The 26,187-nt window shown below is 36.5% G+C and overlaps 1 long non-coding RNA gene across 1 annotated transcript; it reads left to right on the top strand.

The window, feature by feature from the left end:
* The first annotated feature begins 3,208 nt into the window (after positions 1–3,208).
* Positions 3,209–12,921, top strand: LOC117974876 (uncharacterized). The gene is made up of 4 exons (XR_008620123.2): positions 3,209–3,343; positions 4,773–4,919; positions 9,197–9,317; positions 11,616–12,921. It is a non-coding gene; the product is annotated as an uncharacterized LOC117974876 (long non-coding RNA).
* Positions 12,922–26,187: the final 13,266 nt, after the last annotated feature.

Here is a 26,187-nt window from a genome sequence, read left to right as displayed (position 1 = left end):
GTCACCAATGAAACCATCTGGGCTTCTAATTTTCTTTGTGGGGAGAATTTAGATTACAAAATCAATGTTTTTAATAGATTATAAACTATTACACCTTTCTATATTTGTCTTTGTGCAAGTTTTGGAATTTGTGTTTTTAAGTGCTTTAATAATTTCATCTAGGGCTGGGAGCGGTGCCTCACGCCTGTAATCCCAGCACTTTTGGGAGGCTGAGGGGGCAGATCACGAGGTCAGGAGATCGAGACCATCCTGGCTAACATGGTGAAACCCCATCTGTAAGAAAAATACAAAAAGTTAGCCGGGCATGGTGGCGGGCGCCTGTAGTCCCAGCTACTTGGGAGGCTGAGGCAGAAGAATGTCATGAACCCAGGAGGCAGAGCTTGCAGTGAGCCGAGATCACGCCACTGCACTCCAGCCTGGGTGACAGAGCAAGACTCCGTCTCAAAAAAAAAATTATAATTTCATCTAAATTCATAAATTTATGATTACAAATTTTTCATATTTTCTTAATATCTTTTAAATATTGTTGACACTTTTGTAAAAATCAATACATCTTTTTGAAACTGTAATGATATTCCCTTCTTTGTTTCTGATACAAGCAATTTAATGCCTTCTCTCCTTTTTTTCCATTAATCTTTCTGATGGGAAGGGTATCAATTTTATTGATCATTTAAAAGAACCAGTTTTTAATCTGAATGATTTTCCCAATTGTTTGCCCATTGTATATTTTATTGACTCCTCTTTATTATTTAATTCCACTTATCTTGGGATTAATTTAATTTCTTCTACACCTCAAGGAGAAACCGTAAGTCATTGATTTGTGTCTTCTTTTCCAATGTAAGTAATTAAAGCTATAAATTTTACCTCAGCCATGTCTCTAACCATACCCCACAAATTTAATTATGTTGTGTTTTCATTGGCTTTCAGTTCCAAATATTTTAAATTTTGTTTTGAGTCATAGGTAATTTAAAAGTGTGTTAATTTTCAAATTTGTTGGAATTTTCTAGATTTTTTGTAATATACATTATTCAATTATATTATAACCAGACTGTTTTGTATAATTTTAATTATTTTAAATTTATTAAGACTATTTAATGGCCCAGAATACAGTTTATCTTAGTAAAGAATCCACATATTCTTCAAAAAAATTAGGTTTCTGCCCTTTTAATTACAGTGATATAATAGAAATTAAATCAGCTGATAGTATTTTTCAAGTTTTCTATGTCTTAACTAATTTTTTATATACTTGTTCTATAAATTACTGAGATACAAGTATTAACAACTTCAACTATAAGTCTCTCATTTTTGTTTTAGTTCTATGTATTTTTGCTTTAAAAACTTTGAAACTCTGTTATTAGGTACACATGCATTTAAGTCTTCTTGATCAGGACTTCCAGTTGTGGATTCTTGATGTACTAGGGATCTATATTCATGTGAACACCACCGCAGTTAAAATATAAAAGAGTTGCCTAATAAAGATTCCTCAAGTCCTCCTCTTATAGGTACAACCTATCTCCATTTCCTTCACAGCCACCAATCTTTTCTCTATCCTTATAATTTTATAATTTCAATACTATGATATAAATAGAATCAAATGCTATCTAACTTTTGAAGGCTGGATTATTTTACTCAACCCAATTTACTTGAGGTCCATTCAAGTTGTTGCTGGTGTATCAATAGCAGTTCCTTTTTCACTGCTGAGTAGTATTCCACTGTGTGGATGTACCACGTTTGCCTACCCATTCACACATGAATGATATTTGGGTTTTTTCCACTATGGGGCTAATATGAATAAAGCTGGTATGAACATTCATGTACTAGTTTTGTGCAAAAGTTTAAGTGGTTTTTTTCTTGCATAAATGTTCAAGTATGCAATTGCTGAGTTTTATTGTAAATATATGATTTTATAAGAAACTGAAAAACTGTTTTCCTGAATATATATATCATTTCAGATATTCAGTAACAATCAGAATGATCCAGTTTCTTCACATCTTCACCAGTATTTGGTGTTATTACTGTTTTTTATTTTAGCTATTCTGATGGGTGTGTTGTGATGTGTCATTGTGGTTTTAATTCACATTTATCTAATGATGAATGATGCTGAACATCTTTTCATGTGCTTATTTGTCATCTGTACACTCTCTTAAGCAAAATGTCTTTTTCCCACTCACTAATGGAATTGTTCTTTTCTTTTTTGACTGTAGCTTTGAGAGATTTTTATATTCTATATATAAGTACTTTGTAGAATATCTGGTTTACAAATATTTTTGCCCAATATGTAGTTTGTCTTTTAATCTTCTTTACAAGGTCTTTCATAGAACAAAATCTTTTAATTTTGATGCAGCCTAATTTATTCAACCTTTCTTTTGCAGATCATGGTTTTGTTGTAAGGTTTAACACTAATTTTTCTAATCTTAGGTTCTGAAAATTTTCTCCTATTTTTTATTTAAAAGTTTTATGCTTTTACTCAGGCAAGGCTTTCTTTTTCTTTTGCCTATGGATGTCAAAATGTTCCAGCAGCATTTATTGAAAAAGCTATCCTTCCTCTATCTAATTGCTTGGCACCATTTTCAAAAATCATTTGGGCATATTTATGTGGGTCTAGTTCTGGATTATTGATTATATTTCTTTAATATATGTTTTTATTCTTCCACCAATATCATGCTGTCTTGATTACTGCAGCTGTCTTTTAAGCCTTAACTTCAAGCAAAGTTTAATGGTTTTATCTCTTCTAGCTCCTGAGCATTTTCATATAAATGTTAAAACAAACTTATCTATGTCAGCATAAAAAATATGCTATTTTTTGCTTAACAATTTAATAAACATGATATTACCAATATAGTGGACCAATATAATGTTCTGTGTTTTACAAGATGATCAACATACTTCAGACTAGATTGTGGCAGAGAATTTAAGAACTTATAGAGCTGTAAGGTGAGGTAAAAGATACACTCTTGTTATCTTTCTAGATTGTATATAATAAAATGTATATTTATTGTACATTTTTTAAAAGCTAACTTGGTTGAGGTGTTCTGTTGTTTGTAACTTAAAAAGTCCTCTTTAATGAATAAGATGAATTTTGGAGTAAGACTAACTTGGATTAAATTCTTGCTCTGACATGAATTACATAACTTTGAGCGGAATACTAAATATCTTGTGCCTTAGTGATTTTGAGCATGAAATAATAATAATTAAACCTATCTTATAGATTTCTTGAGAAGATGAAATAGATCGTCTGCCTTAAGGTTCTGGACCAGTGTATGCAACACAATAAACGTTCAGGGAATGGTTGCTATGATGATGACGACAATGATTATGACAATGTTGATGATGAAATGAGTTGGTAAGTTATGCCATCGAATTGGTTCTTGAGCTTTCTAGTTTCCAAAGCCAAGAGAAAATCATGTTTCCAAGATTCCTTAGCAGCCCCACAAAGGCTGTGACATTAATTTTTAGTTTAAAAATACTTTGGAACGGACTATACACAGAAATTACTAAAAAGCTTAATAGCTTAATAGTCTATGATTTCAACAATAGTTTTAGAGCAAGGCAGTGCAAATTTAACTGGGATATTTTTAGTTTTCAAATTTAAAATTGTAACTCAGTTAAGGTATCACTTCAAGGCATTCACCTAATGTGTTCTAAATATGTGAGTTCATTCTAGAGAAATATTTGAATTTTATAACATTTTGGCTAATTTTCAATATATATTCATATCACCTAGCCTTTTAAAATGAATCTATTATATACTTCTTGTAATAAAATTAAAACAACAACTAATTTCAGAAAATGAATAATGGAGGTACCTCCATCCTACTCTGTAGAAGCCACTGTTGATATGTTAGTGTGTATTCTTATTAAACTTCTTTTAAGTTCATACAGACACTGATATATATATTTACATACATATAGAGAACAATATTTTGAAAATTATTTGTGTACTTTTCCATATTTCTAAGTATGCAATATTTAACTTAGAGTAAGATGTTTGTCCAGTCAGGGTAATTAAAATTTATTCAAAAAAGAATTTAAAGACAAAGTATAAGGTAATATTCAGTTTCAAGGACGCAAGATGCAGTTTATAGGACTTTAATAATCATAAAATAAAGGCATTATATATAGTAAAAGGATAGGTATCTAATACATTTATTTGGTTTCTTAAATGATTAAACATAGATTTACCATTTGACCCAGAAATTCCACTCCTTGGTATATAGCCAAGAGAAATGAAAACTATGTCCACAAAAGAACTTGTTCATGAATGTTTAAATCAGCATTATTCTTCATAGCCAAAAGGCTTTAAATGGGTGAATTCTATGGAATGTATTTACATCTCCACAGGCTGTCTTTTAAAAAAATAAATTCATTCAGCTTCCATTTAACAAATCAAGAGCTAAGCCTAGAGAAATCACCCATAGAGTTCTTCCAGTGTATAGTTGAAGTCAATCTTGGTTTGGTATTTAAATCCTAAATAAGACTGGATGTAGAACTGGGAAGAAACAAGGTATAACACAGTAGAAAGATGTCTCACTGCTTGTACTGATAGAGGATAGTGATAATAAAGGTGAAGTCAGAAGCAGAATAGCATATTGATAAGACATAGATCTCTAAAATTAGATTATAAATTAAATTAGATCATATATTGCTGCTAAATTCGTTGTAAAAAATACTTCCTGTTTTCTGAGGTTTTGAAGTTCAGAATAAGACAAAAATAAATTCTTTAATTATTGAGCAGTAGGAGAAACAAATTTTTTTCTCTTTCCTCTTTCTAGGCTTCAGCCCAGAGCAGAATATGTTCCCTAATAAAGTATGAGGATGTCAGCAGATGCCATTTGTGTCCCACCCAAAGCTGCAAACTTAAAGTTTATCTGTAGCTTCAGGGGACAATTTCCATAATGACTGATGGCATTTTACCCCGGGTATGTACTTACATCTTTTTACCTTAATGATTTTTTTCTAGCCATGGGAATGTACTTGGCTGGTTGGGACATCTCGGACTGCTGAGGACTTATCATTCCCAGAATCAACCCTCAATCTATGAGGGATTGGAGCAGTGGATAAAATCCCCATCTTGCTCTTCTCTTGTGTGTGATACTTCTGAGCTTTATTTCAACCAGTCTTTCAGAGGGCTTCTCAGTGGGACATACCTCTGGTTTCCCACAGTGATAACCCACAGATAAACACTTGCTTTATTCCTTTTCTCTCTTGCTCACTCCCTAGAATCATATCCTAAATACAGCACTGCACCCGCATCCTTATTGCACTTTCTACAACAAGCAGGGGAACACTGAAAGCAGGGAGGTAGTTGCCCAGCTTTCCAGCTGGGGTATCCAGTAGGAAACCAGAAGTTGTACAGAGGACTTCACATAAATATGGGTCAGCTCAGTATAACAGCAAGGAGGAGTGGGTGGGTACGATCAGATAAAAATATATCGTTGTCCTCCACAAGCCTTCTTCAATTTTTTGTGTTCAGTGGACCCTAAGCTGAGAACCTGTGAAACTGCCATTGAATGCACTGTGGAAGAATGAAGGCGCTATCTAGAGAAGCTGATAGCAGAACACTGGACCAGGGTATATATGAGGCACATAGCATAAACCCAGGAGCTTTTAGCTAGCAAAACCTAAGGAGAGTAGATTTGGCAAGAGGAATATAGTTGCTTTTCTCGATAAGTATTATCCAAGTAAAAAGAATATACTACAGATTTGATTGTCATAGGATGCCAGTAAGGTTCTCAGTGACCAGACCTACAAGGGCTATTTTGCCCAAATAACAGTGGTGGCCTGCACCTGCAGCTTGTACACAGTCCATTTTCATATACCAGAGGCCCATCTTTTCCCATACCATTTTCCTCCTGTTAATAAACTGGGACACCATATTTACCACAGAAGCATGAGGGGGATGCAGGTTCTTCAAGAAACTAAGCACTTTCATTTAGGAATTACCGAAAACCACCTAAAGGGACTATTCATTTCTTTGGATCCAACCAAGTTGGAAACCTTATGAACTTTTAAAATTGTATTTCCCCATACTGACCAGCAGGTGGCAATCAAGATAAGAATTAAAACATTTTTGCCGCTGATGTTGAGTTTCTAGTGTGAGTTAAATTGGGAATTCAACTGTACACAAATGAGATTACACTATATGTACAGTTTTGTAGCTAGTTTTTAACTCGACAAATATAGTAGAATACTTATGTTAATTTTAATGAATGGATTGTGTTATATCCCATAATATTATTTTTAAAACTAATTATTGTTAGGTTATTTCCTATATTTGCCTATTACAAACAACACTGCAATGAATAAAATATACTTGCACTATCAACCTTCTACCCACACCTTTATATCTACAATTTACAAATTTGAGTATTTGTGTAATGTAGATTTCTAGAATGAAATTGCTGGTCAGATGTATGCAGTTTTTGTGCTCTTTTTAAAAACTCTTTATTGTAAAAAAACTCAAACACATACAAAAGGGGAAAGAATAGCATTTAAAATCTATTTACTGAATAGATACAGTAAGGAGATTTTAGTAAATCTCCTTACTGGCCTTCAACAAATATGAACAGCTTGTAATCTTGTTTTATTTATCCCCTCTGATTTCACCTGCCCACCCCCAAAATTATCCAGGATAATTTTGAAGGAAATCCCAGGCATCATGTCATTTCACCTGCAAATATTTAGGGTGTATATTTAAAAGACGTGTGCTCTCAAAGTCATGGCCATTAATACCATTATGATACCTAACATTAAAAATAATTCATCATTCATTTTGAAGTAAACACTAGATAGTCATGGCTCAAATATGTTTTCCTCCTAATTTTTCTACTGCTGTTCAGCTTTCTCTTCCTCCTTTCTTTGTCTTGCTCTCTTTTCTCTCCTCCTTCTCCTCCTGCTTCCGAACCTCCTATTCTTCCTCCTTTTCCTCTTCCTTCCTTTCTTGAAGTTTGCTCAAATCAGGATCTAAAGAAGATGCATACATGAGTGATAGGTTTCTTAAGTTTTTGTTGTAGTTGTTGTTTTTCATACATTTCCCTCCACCTCTTTTCTTTCTGCTGGTAATTTATTTGTGAAAGAAAGCCAGTTATTGGTCCTATGGAGGTTTTTTAGTCTAGATTTTTGTGGCTCCATCATGTTTAATAAGTTCCTTCAACCCCTGTATTCCACGTAAATTGCTAGATATAGATACAAATAACAGTTTTGTTGATTGCTTTATGAGTTATACATATTTTCTTTTTTTAACCTATATTTTTCTGGCTACAACATCCATGTGGAATAAAAAGGGTAATTGTGTGATTTTTTTAAACCAAATTTTTATTTTAAAAATTTTCAAAAGTACAAAAGCTTGAAAATAGTATAACTAAATGTCAGTGTACTCACTACTTAGATTAAATAGTTTTTAATAATTTGAGTCATTTTTTTAATCTCTTTAGTACGTAATTGAGGAGTCATTTGACATTAAGTTTTAGATATCATGTCACTTTGCCTTACCTACTTCAATGTGCATCTTTTAAGAATAATGGTATTATTCCTATTTAACCAAAATACCTTTATCAGAATTAACAGTGAGGAATACTGTCTCATAATCCATGTTCACATTTCTCCAATTGTCCACAAAATGTCATTAGTTTTTTTAAACTTTATGTTTTGAAATAATTTCAGACTTACAGAAGAATTGCATCTATAGTGCTACCCTTTACCCAGCTTTCTCTAATATTAGTGCCTTACACAACTGTAGTACAATTTTCAAAAGCAGGGAATTAACATTGATACAATAGGATTAGCTACACTCTACACCTATTTTCATCTCACTAGTTTTCTCATTGATGTCCTTTTTCAAGTCTAAGATCCAGCCCCAGATCCTATATTTCATTTAGTAGTTGTCAAGTCTCTTTACTCTCCTCTAATCTGTCAGTTAGCTGTTCATTCTTTGTTTTGATGATTTAATCCTTTAGTAGAATGTATCTCAATTTGACTTTGTCTGATTTTTTTTTCATAATTAGATTGAGGTAATGCCTTTTTGGCAAGAATACCAAAGTACTGATGTGTCCTCAGTGCCTTATAGTGGGATACATGATATTAATATGTGTTATTACTGGTGATGTTAATCTTGATTACTGGGTTAAAGTTGTGTATGACAAGTTTCTCTATTGCAAAGTTGTTATTTTTTTCTCTTTGAATTAAATAAATACATTGTGGGTGGTGATACTTTAAGTCTTTTCAAATGTCCTATTTTTATCATGCTTTCTCCTATTAATTTTAGCCTTTAACAATTATTTCTGTGGTTTATGTTTAATATGATTTGCCTCTCTGATTCCTTCCAATTTATTAGTTGGAATTCTTCAATATATTTTCCCTCATTTGTTCATTTATTCAATTATTTGTTTGTATCAGTGTTAACTACTGGGTATTATTATTATTATTATTATTATTATTAATTTTGTTGCTCTAATTTTTCCAAGTTTAGCTATTAGGACTTCCTTCAGGTTGACTTCTGTGTCCTTTGACACGTCCCATCCTTGAGGACTCTCTTACTTTCTGTCACCAAAAAATGTTTGAGACTCCTTTTGTATTCTCTCTGCTCTAGCCTTTAGAATCAAATATTTTTCACCAGAGTCCACTCAGGCTAGATTGTAGTCAGCACTACTGTAGTGTCATTGTTTCCTGTGCTCTCTCAGAGAACATAACTAGAAAATATATGCATGTACATTAAAATATGCACATCTACATTTTTTATATTTGTCTATCATTTATCTAATCTATCATGAGTATTTTGTTACCTTTAGTTCCAACTTAAAACTGTAGAGTTCATTTCTGCTTTTCTCTTTCTGTTATTTATAACTTCTTTCTCTGACAGTGATAAACCCCTATTCTCATTAGCCACATTATATTTACTTATTTTTCAATTCTAGTATATACAGAAATGATTTCAGAATTGCCAGGCCATATTCCTGTGAGAAAGACATTTACTAACTAGAGTATAATATGTAAGTATACTTCTTTCTGTATTTAGCCTTACAGTATAGAGTCAAATTACATTGTTTTCCAGGTACTTAGGTTATTTTTTTTCTTCCCCATGCCCTGTAAAGTGGATTTATTATTCACTTTTAATATAGTTGTTTATTTTTAAATTTGTATTCCACCTGGAGTTTCTACCCTATATCCTGATGGACTTCTTTTTTTTTTTAATTTCAAGGTTTGTGAAATATTACCATACTTATAACAGTCAGAGGTATTGAAAAGGTATGCCTGGAGAAACATTGTTCCTCATCATCCCTTCTACCCAATATTTATTCTATTCTCATCATTTCCTGTAGGTAAGTAATATCATTAGTTTCTGGTTTATTCTTCTATTTCTTTTGCAAAAATTAGCAGGTATACGATACACGTATATATTTGTTTTTTATCCAATTCGCTTTTGCACCAAGTGTAGCACACCACAGGACCTCTTTTGGATTTTGCTTTTCTTACATAACTGTGTATCTTGCAAATCATTCCATATCCATTCAGACAGATCTCTTTATTCTTTTTTACACAACTGAATAATATTCCATTGTGTGGATGTGTTAGTTTACTTAAGCACTCACTGTTCTATGTATGAACATTTATACTGTTTTTAATATTTTGCAATTATAAACAGTGCTGTAAAGAATAACCTATTGCATATGTATTTTTGTATTGTTCAAGATATGTCTTTAGGATAGATTTCTAGAAGAAGAAATGCTAGGTGAAAAAAATAAATGCATATGTAGTTTTGTTGGGTGTTATAACCATGATAATATTTCACAAACGTTGAAATAAAAAAAAATTAAAATCACTCAGGATGTAGAATAGAACCCCCAAATGGAATAAAAGCAAAACGATAGGCCGGGCACGGTGGCTAACACCTGTAATCTCAGCACTTTGGGAGTTCGAGGTGGTCGGATCACGAGGTCAGGAGATCGAGACCATCCTGGCTAATACGGTGAAACCCCGTCTCTACTAAAAATACAAAAAATTAGCCGGGCGTGGTGGTGGGCGCCTGTAGTCGCAGCTACTCGGGAGGCTGAGGCAGGAGAATGGCAAGAACACGGGAGGCAGAGCTTGCAGTGAGCCGAGATCGCGCCACTGCACTCCAGCCTGGGCAACAGAGCGAGACTCCGTCTCAAAAAAAAAAAAAAAAAGCTAAACGATAAATTATCTTCTCAGTGGGTTGTACAGTTTATATCTCACTAGGAACATAAAAGAGTGCCTTTTTCCCCATAGCCTCATAAAAAATTCGTCATCAAACTTAAATGTTTACAAATCTGATAGGTGAAAAATTCTGCCTCAGTGTTGTTTCAATTTGCATTCCTCTAATTATAAGTTCAACACTTTTCATATATTTGAGGACCATTTTTATATATTTTTCATTAATTATCTGTTCATTTCTTTGTCCCATTTTTTCTATAGGCCCTCAGTCCTCTGTACTTTAATTTTTAGGGTTCTTTATGAAATAGAGATATTTGTCCTTTGTCTAAGTTGCAAATATTTTCTCCCAGTTGGTCATTTCCCTTATGGTACCTTTGTAATGCATTTTTAAAAATTTTTACAAAATCAACTTTACCAATCTTTTGCCAATCCAGTGTCTTTGGATTTTGAGTCATGGTTATGAGGCTCTTTTGAAGTAGCACATTCTTTGAACTCCCTTCCTTGCATTCTGTGTTCTGATCTGCCCAGACACTTTTCGAGTATTTTTAGGCTTTGATGTACTCAATTTGGGGGCAGCACTTTTACATCAACCTTAGGCCCCTTTGATAGCTTCCATTTTGTCTTCCCTGTGGTTTTTCCATTTGTTTCTTTCTGGTCTAACTTCGTTCACAGTAAAGTCTTGCTGTAGGATGGGTGTAGAGCAGGAATATGAAAGATCATTAACTGGGATTTGGCGACTTCTCTACCTTTACTCACAGTTAATGTGAAATTTCAACCATTCTCTTTCTTCAAGATATGCTAAAGCATGCATTTTGTATACAGTTACTTTTCTCTTTTTGCTGTTTTGTATTGTTTTGGAAGAAAATATTGACAGACTGGTGGCACTACTATTATCTTCAGCTACCCTGAAGTCTATAGTTTGTGTTACTTTTAAATATCAATATTATATCAAGGCTCATGTTCTCTTTTAATCTACAACAGCATTCCTCCTCCATTTTTCATTACATTTAATTTTTTATGGCTATAGGTCTTATAGGAGTATACTATATTCTGCATTGGTTTCATTGTTCCTCACTGTGTTTGTGCTTCTATGTCCTAGAGTTCCTATAAACTAGAAGTCTAAACATACCTCAGATGTTATGCTCTGTACTATATTTTTATATCTTATTGTATAATATGATCTTAAGTTGTTCCACAATTAGTGATGCTAAGTTTGATGATCAGGAAAAGGTGGATAACCATAAGATTTTTCCATTGTAAAAATACATAGTTTTCTTTGCAATTAGCAAGCCGTATGTGAAGTGATACTTTGGCACCGTGTAAATATTCTCTGCTCACAAACCCTTTTACTATATAGTATATTTAACAATTAATGACAATACTTTCACAGATAATAAATGAGAGGACTGAAAAATAATGATTTTTTTTTCTTTTTTTTGAGACAGAGTTTTGCTCGTGTTGCCCAGGCTGGAGTGCAGTGGCGCGATCTCCGGCTCACCGCAAGCTCGCCTCCCGGGTTCAAGCCATTCTCCTGCCTCAGCCTCCTGAGTAGCTGGGATTACAGGCATGTGCCACCACACTCGGCTAATTTTGTATTTTTAGCAGAGATGGAGTTTCTCCATGTTGGTCAGGGTGGTCTCGAACTCCCAACCTCAGGTGATCCGCCTGCCTCGGCCTCCTGAAGTGCTGGGATTACAGGCATGAGCCACCTCGCCCGGCCCAAAATAGTGATTTTTAAAATCACTTCTTCCAAGTTTATTAGCTGACATTCTTTAATTTTTCTCTTTTTAAGTGTTTTATAGACTATATATATATATATATATATATATATATTCAATGTGCTGTAATAATATATAGTTAGTATGTTTTTTGATGCTCAAACTTTCTCAGCTTTGGCCATAAGGCTCTCCTTCAGGCTGACTCTGTGTGTGTGTGTGTGTGTGTGTGTGTGTGTGTGTGTGTGTGTGTGTGTGTGTGTTGAGCCAGAGTCTCGCTCTGTCACCCAGGCTAGAGTGCCATGACATGATCTTGGCTAACTGCAAATCCCCTCCCCGACCCGTCCCCACAAGCCCCACCCTGGCTCAAGAGGTTTCCCACCTCAGCCTCCCAAATACCTGGGACTATAAGTGAGCGCCACCACGCCTGGGTAATTTGTGTAGTATTTTGTAGAGACAGGGTTTTGCCACATTGCACAGGCTTGTCTCAGACTCTTTTGACATGATCCATCAGTGCTTAAATTTTCCTTTCTCCTTAAAAATGAATTTAAGGTTTATCTTATTTTCTTCCATAAACTTGGAGTCAATCTTTTTTTTTTTTTTTTTTTTTTTTTTTAATGGGGAGACCTATTTAGAAGCCAAGATCTGGGTGCTACATGTCCTTATTTATAATAGGTTCTAATTTCTTCTTGACACTTTCAGTAGATACGTGCAAGACGTTAAATAATCATGAGTTCATGTGGACAGTTCTCTTTCAAATTTAATATTACAGCTTAAAAAACTTATTTTACATTTTTATTTTTTAATTGATAATTTTCATTCCTAATATAAACATATTTATGTGTTTGTATAAATGAAATAGTTTCAAACTCAAAATACCAACATTTCTACTAACAACAATAAAACTACAGAGTGAAGTTTGCGGTATTTTTGCAGTTCTTTTTATATTTAGAACATACCGCACTAAGGATACACAGAATACTATGCACCAAATCACTTGAAATAATTATTTTTCTTTTGTTCAGTTTGTTTAATTTCCAACATTTAGTGTGATTTTTTTAAAAAATTTTGATCTCTCTTTTTTATGTTTAAAATATTTACAGGGTTCAAAAATCAAAACATTACTATCAAAGAAGATGTATTTCCATTTTTCTTTTTAAGGCTCCATCTACCACCCTTAGGTAACAATTTATATTAGAGGTTTCTTTCTTTCTTTGTAGTGGACAAGTAAAGCGTGCATGTATTTATGGTGTCCAATATAATGCTTTAATATAGGTATGCATTGTGGAATGACTCTATCAAGCTATTCTACATAGATATTATCTCACATACCTTTTTTGTGGTGAAAACACTTAAAATCTACTCTCAGCAATTTTCAGCTACACAATATATTTATTAGCTCATTGCCATGACATACAACAGATCTCTTAAATTTACATCTCCTGTCTAACTTCATGTTCCTTGATCAACATCTCCCCAATACCCCACCTGCCCCAGCCTCTGGTAACCACCATTTTACTCTCTGTTCCTATGAGTTCAACTATTTTATACTACATTTATAAGTGAGATCATGTAGTATTTGTCTATTTATTCCTGCCTTATTTTTCTTGACATAATGTCATCCCAGTTCATTCATGTTGTAGCAAGTGGCAGGATTTCTTTCTATTTTAAGGATGAATAGTATCACGTTGTGTTTATATACTACATTTTCTTTATCCAGTCTTCCAATGATAGACACTTAGATTTATTCCATATCTTGGGTATTGTGAACGGTACTGCAATGAACATAGGAGTGCAGATATCTCATTGACATACTGATGTCATTTTCTTTGGATACATATCCAGTAGTGGGATTGCTGGATCATATGATAGTTCTATTTTTAATGTTTTGAGGAGCTTCCTACTGTTTTCCGTAATGGCTGTCCTAATTTACGCTCCACCCCCCACGGTGTGCAAGTGTTCCCTTTTCTCCACATTCTTGCTAACACTTGTTATCTCTTCTCTTTTTGATAACCATTTAACAGGTTTGAGGTAATATGTCATTGTGATTTTAATTTGCATTTCTCTTATGATCAGTGATTTTGAGCTTTTTTCATATATCTGCTTTCCATTTGTATTATTCTTTTGAGAATGTCTATTCAGATCCTTCACCTATTTTAAAAATCTAGTGATCTGTTTCCTTACTATTGATTTGTTTGCATTCCTTATATATTTTTAGATGTCAATCTCTTATCATATGCATGATTTGCAAGTATATTCTCCCATTTTATCATATTTTTTGTTTATAATTCCAGTATTTATTTTTTCCTTCACAGTTCTTTAGTGTGTATTTCCTATAAATAGTTTCTGTAGAAACTCAATACAACCTTCAAAATTAGGATATTAACATTGACACATTTCTCCAATTTAATCCTCAGATAATGTTCAAGTATTACCAATTACACCAATCTTGGTTTTTGTAGCAAAAACATCTGGGTCATAATGACACATTGTGTTTGCCAAATTTGTCAAATTTCTTCAGTATACTTTGATCTGGGATAGTTCTTTAGTCTTTTCATGAGTTTTATGTCTTTGCTACTTTGAGAATTAGAGTTATTTAGTAGAACGCCCTTCGGGTTGGGTTTGTTCAATGTTTATTCATGATTAAATTCAGGTTATGCATTTTAAAGCTGGCTCCTATATTCTTTTTACAACACGTTGAATCATCCTTTGAGAATTTTCTTGCTTTCTAGCATAACGAAATGTTTCAGGGTCACCTTGGACATTGCCTGCCCCCGTCTTGCCATTTTGTATGTGAGTGTATGTACTCACATTTATATTTATTTCTATATATACATATGAAAAATCCTTAGTTCTATCCATTACCTCCAATTTCAAACACGAGAGCAGTCGTTCTAGGGTTCTCCTTTAGAGATCTGTAAGTCCCATCTCCAACTGACTATATCCTTAGTGTTTTCACATACTTGATTAAGCCTTTGTATATAACCTATCTCTCCCATCACTCCTACCACTCCTACCACCCCTTCCTCAATGTGCATGACCTCCTCATTCCTCTCTGAGCCCCAAACCTCAAATCAGCCACCATCACAGCCTGCAAGAATGGCGTCCCATCCTCGTAATGCTTCACATTCAGTTTCCGACACTTCCAGATAATTTGGCTACCTGTGTGAGTCGCAGCTCACCCCGTCCAGCTCCATCACACTATGTCAGGTCATGACAAGTTCCCTTCCCTCAGCCCAGTGTCAGGACTATGTGGGTACTCTCTTCACATCAGTTGGGCCCCAAAACTCCATGTCATGTTACCAGCATGTGTATCCACACTCCTTGCCACACTCTGACTCTCATTTCTTCCTACAGGCTACACTTTTTCGGGGATGTGATCATCACCGGGTTTGGGCTCTGACTCTCTATGCTGGCTTGGCATTGCGTAGATGCCCTCCTCACCTTTTTAGGATCTAATACCTACAGCCAGGACCACCTTCATCCTGTGTGAATGCACTTATGCCATTCCTACCATTCCTGGACTAACTCCCCGAATCAAGCTGTTCTCCCATGAATTCACCAACCTCACTCTGGGCTTTGAGACCCCTACTCTGGGTGCCCCTTTTTTGGCAAAGTCTGTTTGGGCTTTGTGACCCCTACTCTGGGGTGCCCCATTTTTGACAAAGTCTCTTTGATCTGCTTGGCCTTTGAAACCTCACGCTGAGTCACCCCTCTGCATGAATTTTTTTCACACACTTGAATTCTCTAAAAACGGTGATTTAGCTGATTCCAACAAATTTGAAAATGTAAATATTCATTTTTATTTTCAAATGTTATCTAATATGCATTGAGATTTCTTCTCTGATCCATATATATTGAGAACTGTGTTTTGCTTGCTTAGTTTCCAAACATTTTGGTGATTTTCTAGTTATCTTTCTGCTATTGAGCTCTAGTTTAATTCACTATAGTCAGAGAAATACTCTAAATGACTTCAGTCCTTTGAAATTAATTTCATCTGCCTTAAGGTCCAGGATATGTTTCATTTTGGAAATCTTCCATGTACACTTAAAAATGTGCGTGTTGCCATTGTTGCATGTTATTTGTCATGTTTGTATGTATATATATGTGTGTATATACATTATATATATGCATATATATGTATTTGTCAGTTGTCAAATTGATTGATTGTACAGTTTAAATATTCCATATCCTATTGCATTTGTTTCTGGTGGTCTATCAGTCATTAAGAGCATGTTAACATCTCCAGATAAAATGGAGGCTTTGGCCAGGTGTGATGGCTCACACCTGTAATCCCAGCACTTTGGGAAGCCGAGGTGGGCGGATCACGAGGTCAGGAGATCAAGACCATCCTGGCTAACACGCTGAAACCCCGTCTCTACTAAAAATACAAAAAAATTAGCCGGGCGTGGTGGCGGGCGCCTGTAGTCCCAGCTACTCGGGAGGCTGAGGCGGGAGAATGGCATGAACCCGGGAGACGGAGCTTGCAGTGAGCCGAGATCGCGCCACCGCACTCCAGCCTGCGCGACAGAGCCAGACTCCAATTCAAAAATAAATAAATAAATAAAAAATGGTGGGTTTACCATCTCTAAGTTCTGTCAACATTTCTTGATACGTTTTCCTGTATGTTATTAAATACATGTTTAGATTAGTTATGCATACTTCTTAAATTCATCACTTTATCATTATACGATATCTCAATCTCTACTAGTACACCTTGCCTCACATTCTACTTTGTCTGATGTTAGTATAGATCAATTTTATTTTATTTTAGTGTTTCCAAGGAATTTTTTTTCCGCATTATGTTCATTTCAACCCTTCTGTGTCTTTATATTTAATGTCTCCACAGAAAGTACTGAAATTTTACCAGGGCTTTCTATCCTTGCTAGACCCTAAATATTTCTCCCAAGATATAAATCTGTTGAAAGCTCCGCAGAACCTCCCTTTCAGCCTTTTTTTTGCCTCTTGAATCTACAGTTTCCTCAAGGGAAAATATTGTCACAAAAACAGGCTTACTTCTCTGCTTTTCTCTCCTAGTTATTGTTTCTATAAAAACCCTTTGTCTTATATTTTTCTGATGCTTTTAATCATTTTAAAAAACATGTTACCCAGTTTTTCTAGTGGTTCTTGGGGTTGCAATAGTCTGAAAAACTAGGCTATTATTGCTGGAATTGTGCTTTCTTATTGCTAATTATAAAGAGAACAAGTCTAATATGTTCCCATTATGGATATTGTTTTCTGTATACTTTTCATTAACTTCTCCTCTTAAAATGATTTTCCCTTCCTTTTACTTTGTTTATATTGCTGTTCTCTAACTTCTTTAGATGCTTCTTTTTCCTGTCTTTTTTTAATAGCCTAATTAAATGCTATACAGTTCTTCTAAAACCACCACAAAATATATTTAGTGTATCCCACAAAATTTGAGCTGTGCAGTATTTTTGGTACAATGTAATTAAAAATTATCTTCTAAACTTTGCTTTGATTACTTTTTTGTGTTATTTCAAGATTTGTTACATAATTTTTGTAGCCATCTTTTTATTTTTTATAATTTCATTTTATTGTGGACAGAGAAAATCATCTGATTTATATTGGTCATTTGAAATTTGCTGCTTTTTGTTGTTGTTGTTGTTTGTTTTTTGGGTGGGGCTTGGTATTTGACCAGATTTTGTTAGCGTTTAGAATGTACTTGTAAAGAAATTCCTTTTCCTTATTGAGCACAACATTTAATGAAAGCACATTGTGTGTGTTTTATTAATCATTTTCTTCAAATGGCCAGTAGCCTTACTAAGTGAAGCTGGAACTGCACTGCCCAGAAGTCTTTTCTTTATCTGGTATCAGGTTAGATTTGCACAAGAGGCAAACAGAGGTGAAGCAACAGAAAGACTTCTTTCTGGTCTTTGAGGACAGATGTGATAAAGGACATGCAAATTGGAGTCTAGTGGGCTCTATGCTCTCCTCACTCTTTTTCACTCCATGTCCAACTATTCCTGACCAGCAGTGCGCTCCAAGTTTGTGTATGATTCTTGGCTGCAGATTCATAGAAAGAATAGCTAGACATACGTGTGCATGTGTCTTTATAGCAGCATGATTTATAGTCCTTTTGGTATATACCCAGTAATGGGAGGCTGCGTCAAATGGTATTTCCAGTTCTAGATCCCTGAGGAATCGCCACACTGACTTCCACAATGGTTGAACTAGTTTACAGTCCCACCAACAGTGTAAAAGTGTTCCTATTTCTCCACATCCTCTCCAGCACCTGTAGTTTCCTGACTTTTTAATGATTGCCATTCTAACTGGTGTGAGATGGTATCTCAATGTGGTTTTGATTTGCATTTCTCTGATGGCCAGTGATGATGAGCATTTTTTCATGTGTTTTTTGGCTGCATAAATGTCTTCTTTTGAGAAGTGTCTGTTCATGTGCTTTGCCCACTTTTTGATGGGGTTGTTTTTTTTTTCTTGTAAATTTGTTTGAGTTCATTGTAGATTCTGGATATTAGCCCTTTGTCAGATGAGTAGGTGGCGAAAATTTTCTCCCATTTTGTAGGTTGCCTGTTCACTCTGATGGTGGTTTCTTTTGCTGTGCAGAAGCTCTTTAGTTTAATTAGATCCCATTTGTCAATTTTGGCTTTTGTTGCCATTGCTTTTGGTGTTTTAGACATGAAGTCCTTGCCCATGCCTATGTCCTGAATGGTAATGCCTGCATTATTCATAATAGCAAAGACTTGGAACCAACCCAAATGTCCAACAGTGATAGACTGGATTAAGAAAATGTGGCACATATACACAATGGAATACTATGCAGCCATAAAAAATGATAAGTTCATGTCCTTTGTAGGGACATGGATGAAATTGGAAAACATCATTGTCAGTAAACTGTCGCAAGAACAAAAAACCAAACACTGCATATTCTCACTCATAGGTGGGAATTGAACAATGAGCTCACATGGACACAGGAAGGGGAATATCACACTCTGGGGACTGTTGTAGGATGGGGGGATGGGGGAGGGATAGCATTGGGAGATATACCTAATGCTAGATGACGAGTTAGTGGGTGCAGCGCACCAGCATGGCACATGTATACATATGTAAGTAACCTGCACAATGTGCACATGTACCCTAGAACTTAAAGTATAAAAAAAAAAAAAAAAGAATAGCTAGACAATTGTAACACTTCCCCATAGACTTCTTCATTAGTTTTCCTTCCTAATCTCACTTTAGCACATCACATGGATATCTCTGCAAGCTTCAACTTCTCTACCCATGGCAGTGTTTCAGGAGAGCTGAATGGTTCTTCTTCTCTGACTCTCTGTATTAGTCCATTTTTATACTGCTATGAAGAAATACCCAAGACTGGGCAATTTATTAAAAAATAAAGAGTTTTAATGGACTCACAGTTGCACATCACTGGGGAGGCCTCAAAATCATGATGGAAGGTGAAGGAGAAGCAAAGGCATGTCTTATATGGCAGTAGCCAAGAGAGCATATGCAGGGGAACTGCCCTTTAAAAAACCATCAGAGCTTGTGAGACTTATTCATTACCATGAGAACAGCATGGGAAAAACCCATCCTCATGATTCAGTTACCTCCTACTTGGTCCCTCTCAGGACACATGGGGATTATGGGAGCTATATTTCAAGGTGAAATTTGGGTGGGGACACAGCCAAACAATATTACCCTCCAAATCTTTCTTCCAGACCGTTGCTTTCCAGTTTCTTTCACAATTTCAAAAGGCCTGTTTTCTATAAACAACCCTTTATTCCATAATATTCCTAACAGCTTTGCTTTCTTGATTAAATCTTGTATGTTAAACTATTTATTCTATTTGTTCTTAGAATGTGATATATCCACCATAATTTCTGTCCAGTCTACACTTTTATTTTCTTGAATATATTGGTAAAAGCAAATTAATTTACTACTTCCTTTTTTTTTTCTTTTTCTTTTTTTATTATACTTTAAGTTTTAGGGTACATGTGCACATTGTGCAGGTTAGTTACATATGTATACATGTGCCATGCTGGTGTGCCGCACCCACTAACTCGTCATCTAGCATTAGGTATATCTCCCAATGCTATCCCTCCCCCCTCCCCCCACCCCACCACAGTCCCCAGAGTGTGATATTCCCCTTCCTGTGTCCATGTGATCTCATTGTTCAATTCTCACCAATGAGTGAGAATATGCAGTGTTTGGTTTTTTGTTCTTGCAATAGTTTACTGAGAATGATGATTTCCAGTTTCATCCATGTCCCTACAAAGGACATGAACTCATCATTTTTTATGGCTGCATAGTATTCCACTGTGTATATGTGCCACATTTTCTTAATCCAGTCTATCATTGATGGACATTTGGGTTGGATCCAAGTCTTTGCTATTGTGAATAGTGCCGCAATAAACATACATGTGCATGTGTCTTTATAGCAGCATGATTTATAGTCCTTTGGGTATATACCCAGTAATGGGATGGCTGGGTCAAATGGTATTTCTAGTTCTAGATCCCTGAGGAATCGCCACACTGACTTCCACAATGGTTGAACTAGTTTACAGTCCCACCAACAGTGTAAAAGTGTTCCTATTTCTCCACATCCTCTCCAGCACCTGTTGTTTCCTGACTTTTTAATGATTGCCATTCTAACTGGTGTGAGATGGTATCTCATTGTGGTTTTGATTTGCATTTCTCTGATGGCCAGTGATGATGAGCATTTTTTCATGTGTTTTTTGGCTGCATAAATGTCTTCTTTTGAGAAGTGTCTGTTCATGTCCTTTGCCCACTTTTTGATGGGGTTGTTTGTTTTTTTCTTGTAAATTTGTTTGAGTTCATTGTAGATTCTGGATATTAGCCCTTTGTCAGATGAGTAGGTTGCAAAAATTTTCTCCCATTTTGTAGGTAGCCCGTTCACTCTGATGGTGGTTTCTTTTGCTGTGCAGAAGCTCTTTAGTTTAATTAGATCCCATTTGTCAATTTTGGCTTTTGTTGCCATTGCTTTTGGTGTTTTAGACATGAAGTCCTTGCCCATGCCTATGTCCTGAATGGTAATGCCTAGGTTTTCTTCTATGGTTTCCATGGTTTTAGGTCTAACGTTTAAGTCTTTAATCCATCTTGAATTGATTTTTGTATAAGGTGTAAGGAAGGGATCCAGTTTCAGCTTTCTACATATGGCTAGCCAGTTTTCCCAGCACCATTTATTAAATAGGGAATCCTTTCCCCATTGCTTGTTTTTCTCAGGTGTGTCAAAGATCAGATAGTTGTAGATATGTGGCGTTATTTCTGAGGGCTCCGTTCTGTTCCATTGATCTACATCTCTGTTTTGGTACCAGTACCATGCTGTTTTGGTTACTGTAGCCTTGTAGTATAGTTTGAAGTCAGGTAGCATGATGCCTCCAGCTTTGTTCTTTTGGCTTAGGATTGCCTTGGCGATGCGGGCTCTTTTTTGATTCCATATGAACTTTAAAGTAGTTTTTTCCAATTCTGTGAAGAAAGTCATTGGTAGCTTTATGGGGATGGCATTGAATCTGTAAATTACCTTGGGCAGTATGGCCATTTTCACAATATTGATTCTTCCTACCCCTGAGCATGGAATGTTCTTCCATTTGTTTGTATCCTCTTTTATTTCCTTGAGCAGTGGTTTGTAGTTCTCCTTGAAGAGGTCCTTCACATCCCTTGTAAGTTGGATTCCTAGGTATTTTATTCTCTTTGAAGCAATTGTGAATGGGAGTTCACTCATGATTTGGCTCTCTGTTTGTCTGTTATTGGTGTATAAGAATGCTTGTGATTTTTGTACATTGATTTTGTATCCTGAGACTTTGCTGAAGTTGCTTATCAGCTTAAGGAGATTTTGGGCTGAGACAATGGGGTTTTCTAGATATACAATCATGTCATCTGCAAACAGGGACAATTTGACTTCCTCTTTTCCTAATTGAATACCCTTTATTTCCTTCTCCTGCCTAATTGCCCTGGCCAGAACTTCCATCACTATGTTGAATAGAAGTGCTGAGAGAGGGCATCCCTGTCTTGTGCCACTTTTCAAAGGGAATGCTTCCAGTTTTTGCCTATTCGGTATGATATTGGCTGTGGGTTTGTCATAGATAGCTCTTATTATTTTGAGATACGTCCCATCAATACCTAATTTATTGAGAGTTTTTAGCATGAAGGGTTGTTGAATTTTGTCAAAGGCTTTTTCTGCATCTATTGAGATAATCATGTGGTTTGTGTCTTTGGCTCTGTTTATATGCTGGATTACATTTATTGATTTGCGTATATTGAACCAGCCTTGCATCCCAGGGATGAAGCCCACTTGATCATGGTGGATAAGCTTTTTGATGTGCTGCTGGATTCGGTTTGCCAGTATTTTATTGAGGATTTTTGCATCAATGTTCATCAAGGATATTGGTCTAAAATTCTCTTTTTTGGTTGTGTCTTTGCCCAGCTTTGGTACCAGAATGATGCTGGCCTCATAAAATGAGTTAGGGAGGATTCCCTCTTTTTCTATTGATTGGAAATGTTTCAGAAGGAATGGTACCAGTTCCTCCTTGTACTTCTGGCAGAATTCGGCTGTGAATCCATCTGGTCCTGGACTCTTTTTGGTTGGTAAACTATTGATTATTGCCACAATTTCAGCTCCTGTTATTGGTCTATTCAGAGATTCAACTTCTTCCTGGTTTAGTCTTGGGAGAGTGTATGTATCGAGGAATTTATCCATTTCTTCTAGATTTTCTAGTTTATTTGCATAGAGGTGTTTCTAGTATTCTCTGATGGTAGTTTGTATTTCTGTGGGATCAGTGGTGATATCCCCTTTATCATTTTTTATTGTGTCTATTTGTTTCTTCTCTCTTTTTTTTCTTTATTAGTCTTGCTAGTGGTCTATCAATTTTGTTGATCCTTTCAAAAAACCAGCTCCTGGATTCAATAATTTTTGGAAGTGTTTTTTGTGTCTCTATTTCCTTCAGTTCTGCTCTGATTTTAGTTATTTCTTGCCTTCTGCTAGCTTTAGAATGTGTTTGCTCTTGCTTTTCTAGTTCTTTTAATTGTGATGTTAGGGTGTCAATTTTGGATCTTTCCTGCTTTCTCTTGTGGGCATTTAGTGCTATAAATTTCCCTCTACACACTGCTTTTAATGCGTCCCAGAGATTCTGGTATGTTGTGTTTTTGTTCTCGTTGGTTTCAAAGAACATCTTTCTTTCTGCCTTCATTTCGTTATGTATCCAGTAGTCATTCAGGAGCAGGTTGTTCAGTTTCCATGTAGTTGAGCGATTTTGAGTGAGATTCTTAATCCTGAGTTCTAGTTTGATTGCACTGTGTTCTGAGAGATAGTTTGTTATAATTTCTGTTCTTTTACATTTGCTGAGGAGAGCTTTACTTCCAAGTATGTGGTCAATTTTGGAATAGGTGTGGTGTGGTGCTGAAAAAAATGTATATTCTGTTGATTTGGGGTGGAGAGTTCTGTAGATGTCTATTAGGTCCGCTTGGTGCAGAGCTGAGTTCAATTCCTGGGTATCCTTGTTGACTTTCTGTCTCGTTGATCTGTCTAATGTTGACAGTGGGGTGTTAAAGTCTCACATTATTAATGTGTGGGAGTCTAAGTCTCTTTGTAGGTCACTCAGGAGCTTTATGAATCTGGGTGCTCCTGTATTGGGTGCATATATATTTAGGATAGTTAGCTCTTCTTGTTGAATTGATCCCTTTACCATTATGTAATGGCCTTCTTTGTCTCTTTTGATCTTTGTTGGTTTAAAGTCTGTTTTGTCAGAGACTAGGATTGCAACCCCTGCCTTTTTTTGTTTTCCATTTGCTTGGTAGATCTTCCTCCATCCTTTTATTTTGAGCCTATGTGTGTCTCTACATGTGAGATGGGTTTCCTGAATACAGCACACTGATGGGTCTTGACTCTTTATCCAATTTGCCAGTCTATGTCTTTTAATTGGAGCATTTAGTCCATTTACATTTAAAGTTAATATTGTTATGTGTGAATTTGATCCTGTCATTATGATGTTAGCTGGTTATTTTGCTCATTAGTTGATGCAGTTTCTTCCTAGTCTTGATGGTCTTTACATTTTGGCATGATTTTGCAGCGGCTGGTACCGGTTGTTCCTTTCCATGTTTAGCGCTTCCTTCAGGAGCTCTTTTAGGGCAGGCCTGGTGGTGACAAAATCTCTCAGCATTTGCTTGTCTGTAAAGTATTTTATTTCTCCTTCACTTATGAAGCTTAGTTTGGCTGGATATGAAATTCTGGGTTGAAAATTCTTTTCTTTAAGAATGTTGAATATTGGCCCCCACTCTCTTCTGGCTTGTAGGGTTTCTGCCGAGAGATCTGCTGTTAGTCTGATGGGCTTCCCTTTGAGGGTAACCCGACCTTTCTCTCTGGCTGCCCTTAACATTTTTTCCTTCATTTCAACTTTGGTGAATCTGACAATTATGTGTCTTGGAGTTGCTCTTCTCTAGGAGTATCTTTGTGGCGTTCTCTGTATTTCCTGAATCTGAACGTTGGCCTGCCTTGCTAGATTGGGGAAGTTCTCCTGGATAATATCCTGCAGAGTGTTTTCCAACTTGGTTCCATTCTCCCCATCACTTTCAGGTACACCAATCAGACGTAGATTTGGTCTTTTCACATAGTCCCATATTTCTTGGAGGCTTTGCTCATTTTTTTTTATGCTTTTTTCTCTAAACTTCCCTTCTCTCTTCATTTCATCTTCCATTGCTGATACCCTTTCTTCCAGTTGATCGCATTGGCTCCTGAGGCTTCTGCATTCTTCACGTAGTTCTCGAGCCTTGGTTTTCAGCTCCATCAGCTCCTTTAAGCACTTCTCTGTATTGGTTATTCTAGTTATACTTTCTTCTAAATTTTTTCAAAGTTTTCAACTTCTTTGCCTTTGGTTTGAATGTCCTCCCGTAGCTGAGAGTGATTTGATCGTCTGAAGCCTTCTTCTCTCAGCTTGTCAAAGTCATTCTCCATCCAGCTTTGTTCCGTTGCTGGTGAGGAACTGCGTTCCTTTGGAGGAGGAGAGGCACTCTGCGTTTTAGAGTTTCCAGTTTTTCTGTTCTGTTTTTTCCCCATCTTTGTGGTTTTATCTACTTTTGGTCTTTGATGATGGTCATGTACAGATGGGTTTTTGGTGTGGATGTCCTTTCTGTTTGTTAGTTTTCCTTCTAACAGACAGGACCCTAGGCTGCAGGTCTGTTGGAATACCCTGCCGTGTGATGTGTCAGTGTGCCCCTGCTGGGGGGTGCCTCCCAGTTAGGCTGCTTGGGTGTCAGGGGTCAGGGACCCACTTGAGGAGGCAGTCTGCCCATTCTCAGATCTCCAGCTGCGTACTGGGAGAACCACTGCTCTCTTCAAAGCTGTCAGACAGGGACATTTAAGTCTGCAGAGGTTACTGCTGTCTTTTTGTTTGTCTGTGCCCTGCCCCCAGAGGTGGAGCCTACAGAGGCAGGCAGGCCTCCTTGAGCTGTGGGGGGCCCCACCCAGTTCTGGCTTCCCGGCTGCTTTGTTTACCTAAGCAAGCCTGGGCAATGGCGGGCGCCCCTCCCCGAGCCTCGCTGCCACCTTGCAGTTTGATCTCAGACTGCTGTGCTAGCAATCAGCGAGACTCCGTGGGCGTAGGACCCTCTGAGCCAGGTGTGCGATATAATCTCGCGGTGCGCCGTTTTGTAAGCCGGTCCGAAAAGTGCAATATTCGGGTGGGAGTGACCCGATTTTCCAGGTGCGTCCGTCACCCCTTTCTTTGACTCGGAAAGGGAACTCCCTGACCCCTTGCGCTTCCCAGGTGAGGCAATGCCTCGCCCTGCTTCGGCTCGCGCACGGTGCGCGCACCCACTGACCTGCGCCCACTGTCTGGCACTCCCTAGTGAGATGAACCCTGTACCTCAGATGGAAATGCAGAAATCACCCGTCTTCTGCGTCGCTCACGCTGGGAGCTGTAGACCGGACCTGTTCCTATTCGGCCATCTTGGCTCCTCTTCTACTTCTTCCTTTTTTTTAAAATAAGTAGAAACTAAAGGGCTAGAGCTCTTAGGCTGTAGGATTTTAACTACTTCCGTATACAACAGAATTGGAACAGTTCTACAAATTTGGAAACCCTGACTACATGTCTTAACATACTTCTTTAATGGGCTGGAACAATAAATTAATGTTTAAGAGTCATTATAGAAATACTTTGGGCTAGGGAATTTGGCATCTTATGAAATTCTCATCATTGTTATTGCTCCCCCACCCCCATCCCCCAAAACACACCTGGAGAGATTTTTTAAAGCATCTCTTCCAAAGACTCTGTTTCTAGAGATCTGGGATAAGACCTAGGGATATGCATTTCTA

The sequence above is a fragment of the Pan paniscus genome, chromosome 9 (assembly GCF_029289425.2).
Source record: "Pan paniscus chromosome 9, NHGRI_mPanPan1-v2.0_pri, whole genome shotgun sequence".
NCBI classification, from domain to species: domain Eukaryota; kingdom Metazoa; phylum Chordata; class Mammalia; order Primates; family Hominidae; genus Pan; species Pan paniscus.
The sequence above is the reverse complement of the archived record's forward strand: the minus strand, read 5'-3'. Positions and strand labels throughout refer to the sequence as shown.